Genomic DNA, 7,500 nt, shown 5'->3' with positions numbered 1-7,500 from the left:
GAAGGACATTGAAGGAAAGAAAGAAAATAAAATGAAAAATGGACAGATACCAAAACAACATAAATAGGAAAAACAACAACAATAACAACAACAACAACAACAACAACAACAACAATAGGGTTAAGTAAAGGACTAGGAGGAGGAGCAAGAGAGGAGAAGGAGCTGAAAGAGGTCATTGGGGAGGAGGAGGAGGAGGAGGAGGAGGAGGAGGAAGAAGAAGAGGAGGAGGAATTAAACGACGAACCATAACAAGGATATGATAAAAAAGGGAAGACAAGAAGCAAAGGAGAAGAAGAAGAAGAAGAAGAAGAAGAAATTATAAAAAAAAGATGAAGAATAAAAGCAAAGGAAACCAAAACTAAAACTAAATAAGAAAAATAAAGCAGATGAAAATGAAGAAGAAGAAGAAGAAGAAGAAGAAGAAGAAGAAGAAGAAAGATAAAGAAGTTGAATAAGAGGACCACAAAACATCAAAAGAGGCGAAGGAAGAAAAATATGAGAGAAAGAGAAGAAGGAAAACGAGAAAGAAACGAAAACAGGAAAACAAATAAAAAACAAGAAAAAAAAACCCACACACACATATCGAGACAAACAAACAAACAAACAAACAAACAAACAAACAAACAAACTTACCTCAAAGAACAGTAGCGACGAAGATGAAGGAGGAGGAGGAGGTGGAGGAGGAGGAGACGACGACGGAAGAAGTGGAGGAGGAGGAAATGGAGAAGGAGGAGGAGGAGGAGGAGGAGGTGGAGGAGAGTGGAGAAGGGGCGGAGGTCACCATACCCACATAAGTTAGACTGAAGACACGTGGAAGAGGAGGAGGTGGAGGAGGTGGAGGAGGAGGTGGAGATAGCTGTGGTGGTGGAGATGACTGGTGGAGATGCTATGCCTTCCCCCCATCACCACACTTCAGGGCACCCACACCCCCCCTCACCTCCACCACCACATACCACATTCACCACACACACCATCCCCTTGAGTTCGAAGTGGTGGTGATGATGGTGATGAAGATGGTGGTGGTGATGGTGAGTGGTGTTTGATTCTCTTTTTCTTGTTTTATTTTCTTTATTCTTCTCCTTTTTATCCTCTTTTATTTTCTACCTTTTCTTTCTGTATTGTTTATTTCCTTCCTTTCTTCCTTTCTTTTTCTTGTTTATTCACTTTCCTCCTTTTCCTCGTTTTTCTTTATCCTCCTTTTCTCCTCTCCTTTTTCAGAGTACTCTTGATTTCCTTCCTCTTCCTCTTCCTTCCTTCCTCCTCTTTTCCTCTCCTTTATCACGGTTCTGTCTATTTCCTTCCCTTTCCTCTTCCTCTTCCTCTTCTTTCTTCACCGTGTTCTTTCTCCCTTCCTCCTCTTCTTTTAATTACTGTTGTCTCTTCCTTCCTCTTCCTCTTGTTTTCTTCAGTCTTTTCCTCCTCCTTTCTTCCTCCTTTTCTATTGCGGATGTCTTCTTTTCCTCTCTTCTTTTTCCTTCTGTTTTCTTCTTTTTCTTCACGTTAATCTTTTCTTCTTTCTCTTTTCTTATGTTCTTGCGGTAACTGATAACTTACAAATAACAAAACTAATAATAATAATAATAATAATAATAATAATAATAATAATATTTCTAGGTCTTTTGTAACTTTTCTTGTTGTTTTTGTTTTTGTTTGTTGTTATTCCAGTTTTTTTGAGGTATATATTACAGTTTCCTCTTTTTTTTCCTCCTTTTTCCCGCCAAGAGTTAAGTAAAATAATAATATAAAATTGCTGGCGTGGAAATCGGGGAAATAAGGAAAGTTTCTGTGCGGGGAAAAAAAAGAACCAAATTATTACTTTTTTCTTTTTTTCTTGATTTACTTCTTTTTCTTGTTTTCTGTTTTATTTACTTCTTTTTTTTCTTTTCTCTCACTTTTGTTTTTTCTTTTATTAATGTATATCGATAATTCTTTTAACGCCACACGGTTTAAGAAAAAAGAAGAAAAAGAAAATTAAGAAAACACGTTGAGAAAGTAAGAAAAAAAAGAGTTGAGAAAATGAATAAGTTTAGAAGTAAGAAAATTCAGAAAAAAGTAAGAAAAAGAAAAAGAAAAAGAAAAGGAAAGCACGTTGAGAAGCAAGAAAATAAAGAAAAAAATACGTTAAGAAAGTAAGAAAAAGGAAAAGAAAAGAGGAAAACACGTCGAGTAAGTAAGAAAAAGAAAAAAAGAAAAAGAAAAAGAAAGCACGTTGAGAAGCAAGAAAATAAAGAAAAGAATACGTTTAGAAAGTAAGAAAAAGGAAAAGAAAAGAGGAAAACACGTTGAGTAAGTAAGAAAAAAGAAAAGAAAAAAAGAAAACACGTTGAGAAAGTAAGACAGAAAAAGAAACAAAAGAAAAACAAAAGGACACAAAAACCGAGCACGATAAAGTCAGTCACTCATTTTCTTTTTTCTTTTCTTTCTTATTTTTCTTTTTCTTTTTTTCTCTTCTTTTTGTTTTCTTATCGTCAACACGCGAAGAAGAGAAACGAAACAAACAAAAAACACACGCAGAGAGAGAGAGAGAGAGAGAATAAAACCGAAACCGTAACGAATATTACAACCAAAAACAACAACAACAACAACAAAAACAAGAAACAAATCACCAAACAAAAAAAAAAACACACAAAAAAACGAAAATTGAGAAAGTGAGCGAATTAGAGCGAGTAGAGAGAATAGAGCGAGTGGGTCCGCCTGTAAACCGACCAGTGAAGCGAGGCCGGGGCGAGACAAGTTGAGCGAGCCGCGGGGATCGAACGTGGGGCGCGGGTTGGCGGAGTGGCGGGCGGTCGAGTGTGTGTCAGGGGGCGGCGCGGCGCACGTCTGCCCTCCTCGGTGGCTGCCGCCGTACTGAGAATCCCTGGATTGGACTGGCGTGTTTCATATCCTCCTCCTCCTCCTCCTCCTCCTGCTCCTCCTCTTCCTCTTCTTCGTCCTCTTCCTCGACCTAGTATTCCTCCTCCTCCTCTTCCTCTTCCTTTTTCTATGCTAGTTCTTAATTCTCTCCTCTCCTCTCCTCTTTTCTACCTGTTTCCTCTCCTTATTCCTCCTCCTCCTCCTCCTCCTCGTCTTCTTCCTCTTCCTCGACCTCGTATCCCTCTTCCTCTTCCTCGTCGTTGTCCTCTCATCCTGCTCCTCCTCTTCCTCTTCGTCCTCTTCCTCGACCTAGTATTCCTCCTCCTCGTCCTCGTCGTTGTCCTCTCCTCCTCCTCCTCCTCCTCCTCCTCCTCCTCTTCCTCTTCCTCTTTTTTCTATGCTAGTTCTTAATTCTCTCCTCTTGTCTCCTCTTTTCTCTCTGTTTTCTCCTGTTATTCCTCCTCCTCCTCCTCCTCGTCTTCTTCCTCTTCCTTGACTTCGTGTTTCTCCTCCTCCTCTTCTTCTTCTTCATCTTGTTTCTCTTCCTATTTTCTAAGCTAGTCTTCTCTTTTTCTTCTCTCTTTTCTGCTTTATTCTTCCTGTTATTTCTTCTTCTTCTGTTCTTCTTCTTCTTCTTCTTCCTCCTCTTGCTCGTATTCATCCTCCTCTTCTTCCTCTTTTCCCTTTTGCTTTTTCCTCCTCTTATGGTAACTCTTCTTCTTCCTCTCCTCTTCTCTTCTCTTCTCATGTTGTTTCCTCACACTATTCTTCCTGCTTCCTTCTCTTCCTCTTCCTCTCTCTTGCTTCTTCCTCCTCTTATGGTAACTCTTCTTCTTCCTCTTTCTCTCCTCTTCTCTCCTCTTCTCTCTAACTCTTCTTCCTTCCTCTTTCTTCCTTCTTCTTCCTCCTCTTCTTTCCTTCCTTCCTTCCTTTCTTCCTTCCTTTCTTCCTTCCTTCCTTTCTTCCTTCCTTCCTTTCTTCCTTCCTTCCTTTCTTCCTTCCTTCCTTCCTTTCTTCCTTCCTTCCTTTCTTCCTTTCTTTCTTGCTGTTAGTTGTCACTGTCACTCTCTCCTCCTCCTCCTCCTCCTCCTCCTCCTCCTCTTCCTCAACTCCTTCCTCCCTCTCCAACCCATTCTTCAACCTCTCAATCCCTCCCTCCCTTCCTCCTCGCTCCTCCTTCTCTTCCTCTACCTTCCTCTTCCTCTTTCCTCCTCCTCCTTTTCCTCATCTCAAGACCCTCATTTTGTTCCCCACGCTTCCTCTTTTCTCCCCATTATTTTTCCTCCTCTTCCTCTTCTCTCCATCCTCCTCCTCTTCCTTACCTCCTACTTTCTCCTTCTTCTCTTTCTCTTCCTCCTCTTCCTACTCTTTTATATCCACGCAAGTTCTTCCTCCTCTTTCCTCTTGTGTCCTCTCCTTACTTCCTCTTTCATCCTCTTCTTCCTTCCTCTCCTCCTCTTATTCCTCCCTTCCTCTTCCTTCCTCTTTCACGTCCACATCCACGAGTCATTCTTCTCTCCTTTCCTCCTCCTGTCCTCTTCCTCTTTTCTTCTTCTTCTTCTTCTTTCTCTTCTTCCTGCCTTCTTCCTCTTATTTCTTCTTCTCCTCCTTTCTTCCTCTTCTTCTTCTTCTTCTTCTTCTTCTTCTTCCTTCTTCTTCTTCTTCTTCTTCTTCTTCTTCTTCTTCTTCTTCTTCTTCTTGTTCTTCTTTTCTTCTTGTTTCCTCCTCCTCCTCTCTCTCTCTTTTCTTATCATTTTCATTTTTTTTGCAAGTTTTTGTTTATTTTTTTTCTTTTATCTTCTTTGCGGTTCCTCCTCCTCCTCCTCCTCCTCCTCCTCCTCCTCCTCCTCCTGCTTCTCCTCCTCCTCCTCCTCCTCCTCCTCCTCTTCCTCCTTTTCCTCCTCCTCCTCCTCCTCCTCCTTTTCCTCCTCCTCCTCCTCTTCCTTCCCCTCCTCCTCCTCCTCCAGGGAAGAGAGATGGCGATGACATGGGGCAGAGACAGCGGTCATTTGTCTGGGAGGAGGAGGAGGAGGAGGTGGAGGAGGAGGAGGAGGAGGAGGAGGAGGAGGAGGTGGTGGTGGTGACGTGTTCGTTCCTGTGTCTCTTCTTCTTCTTCCTCCTCTTTTCTTTTCCTTTTCTTCTTCTTCGTCCTCTTTTTTTTTCCTTGTTTTCCTCTTCCTCCTCTTTTTTTTCCTTTTCTTCTTTTTCTTTCTTCTCTCTTCTCTTCTTTTTCTTTCTTTCTTTCTTTCTTTCTTTTCTCCATTGTCTGCCTTCCTCCGTTGTTGCTTCACTCCTCCTCCTCCTCATCTTCCTCCTCCTCCTCCTCCTCCTCCTCCTCCTCCTCCTCCTCCTCCTCCTCCTCCTCCAATTATCGTGTTTCCCATGATGCAGTATTTTGCTAACCACCACCACCACCACCACCACCCGATAAAGAGAGAGAGAGAGAGAGAGAGAGAGAGAGAGAGAGAGAGAGAGAGAGAGAGAGAGAGAGAGAGAGAGATGGCTTTGTACTCTTGAAAAAAAAAAGTAAATGGGAAAAGGAAAAGGAAATATAAGAACTAATTATTTATTCTTTATTTCCTAACAATCTTTTCTTCCCTTTGTTAATTATTTTCTTACTTTCCAACGTTTATTTGCTTTTATAATCGTCTTTTTATTCATTATTATTTTATATATTTGTTTATCTTTATTTATTTATACATCTCTATTATTTGCCTATTCTTGATTTTTATTTCTATCTATCTATCTATCTATCTATCTATCTATCTATCTATCTATCCATCTATCTATCTATCTATTTACAATTATTTATACATCTTTACTTCTTTATGTATCTATCTATTTACCTGTTTATCTATTTATCCGCTAACACACCTTTCTTTCTTCATCCTCAGGTAAGAACAACAAACAAACTAACAAACAACAATAATAACAACAACAACAACAACAACAGCAGCCGCCCCTCCCTAGTATTGGCTTCTCGCGCACCTGTCCGCGGTAAGTCACAGGTAAATCACAGGTGCGGGGCGGGAGGTGCTCACGACACGCCCCGCACACTCCCGTTTTTTGTCCCCCGCACGCAACGCTGCACTGGGGGAGGGGCGGGGGGGAAGGAGGAGGAGGGGGAGGAGGAGGAGGGAAATAAAGGGGAGATGCAATGCGGAAAGAGTAAAGAGAAGGAGATAGCTGTGAAAAGGGTAGAAGGAAGGGAAAGAAGGAGAAAGAAAGGAAGGGAAGAAGGGAGAAGGGAAGGGCAAATTAATGGGGAGATAAAAAGGAGAGGAATGAAAGGGGAGATAGATTGCGGAAAGAGGAAAGGGACGATAAGAATGAAAGGGATGGAGGGAAGGTTGAGGAAGGAAGGGAAGAGGGAGAAAGGAAGGAAGGGAAGAAGGGAGAAGGGAAGGATAAAGGAATGGGGAGATAAAAAGGAGAGGAATGAAAGGGGAGATACATTGCGGAAAGAGGAAAGGGACGATAAGAATGAAGGAAGAGGAGAAAGGAAGGAAGATGGAGAGGATAGGGAGGAAGAAAGGGAAAAAGAGAGAGGAAAGATAAAGGAAGAAGATGAAAGAGGGAAGGAAAAAAGGGAAGATAGGAGATAGGAATGTAAAAGGATGGAGGAAGAAAGGGGAGGAGGGATAAAGGAATGATAAAGGAATGGGAGAAGGGAGAGAAGGAGAAGAAAGTAATGGAGAGAGAGGGAGAAGAGTGGAAGAAGAGAGAGAAGGAGAAATGAATGAAAAGATGAGAGACGGAAGGCGAGAAGCGAGAGGAGAAAGGAATGATAAAAAGGAGAAGATAAGGGTAGGAAATGGAGACGAGAGAGAGGAATGGAAGAGGGAGAAAGGAAGGAAAGGAAGGAGAGAGTGTAATGTGAAGAAAGAGAAGAAGGGAGAGAGGACTGGGGAAAGAAGGGGAAGAAGGGGTAGAAGGGAATGGAGAATGAGGGAAAATGGAGATAATAATGGAGGAGGAAGAAGAGGAAAGAGAATAAGAGGAAAAAGAGAAAGATGAGAGAGAGAGAGGAGAGGGCTAAATGGAAAGACAAATAGATGAAGGTTATTGTGTGTAAGAATAGGAAGAAGGAAGAAAATCAAGGAGAAGACGGTGAAGGAAAAGAATGAAAGAAGAAAGAGAAAGAAAGGGCAGGAGAAAGAGGGCAAGATAAGGTAATTTAGGACATTTTTGAAGAGAAAGGGAATATGAGAGATAAGGAAAATAGGACCAAATAAAAAAAAAGGAAAATGGGGAGACTAAAACGCCATTGACGAGAATAAAAGAAAAGAAAAAAAAGCGAAAGAGGAGGAAGAGGAAGAGCGAAGGATAACACTGAACAAAGAGAAAGGATTAAAGAGAAAGGGATAACTAGACAGATAGATTTAGACAGATAGATAAATGAATAGATAGAGATAGAAAGAGCATAAGGAAACCATCAATCCCTCGCAAAACTCTACGGGTCAATACTTTCACATTTCACTTACTCATCCTTTCAGTGTTGCCAGAGCGAAATCTTCCATCAGTATATAATATTTGGGTTATTGTTACTGTTGGCATTGATAAAAATAATACACGCACACAACCTTTGCATATCATTTGAGTTGATAGCGTTGAAAATAAAATGAATCAGTACTGTATTTTTAT

The 7,500-nt window shown here is 41.2% G+C and overlaps 1 protein-coding gene across 1 annotated transcript in view; it reads right to left on the bottom strand.

Moving 5' to 3' along the window:
- The window catches only part of LOC126981857 (uncharacterized), an 85,828-nt gene extending 84,575 nt beyond the window's left edge, over positions 1-1,253 (bottom strand). Inside the window, exon 1 of the mRNA XM_050833450.1 lies at positions 634-1,253. The gene's annotated coding sequence lies outside the window, so the exon portion shown is untranslated. The remainder of the gene's footprint in view (positions 1-633) is intronic.
- Between the last annotated feature and the right edge of the window lie 6,247 nt (positions 1,254-7,500).

The sequence above is a fragment of the Eriocheir sinensis genome, chromosome 49, assembly GCF_024679095.1.
Source record: "Eriocheir sinensis breed Jianghai 21 chromosome 49, ASM2467909v1, whole genome shotgun sequence".
In the NCBI taxonomy this organism is placed as follows: domain Eukaryota; kingdom Metazoa; phylum Arthropoda; class Malacostraca; order Decapoda; family Varunidae; genus Eriocheir; species Eriocheir sinensis.
This window is presented reverse-complemented; position numbering and strand designations above follow the sequence as displayed.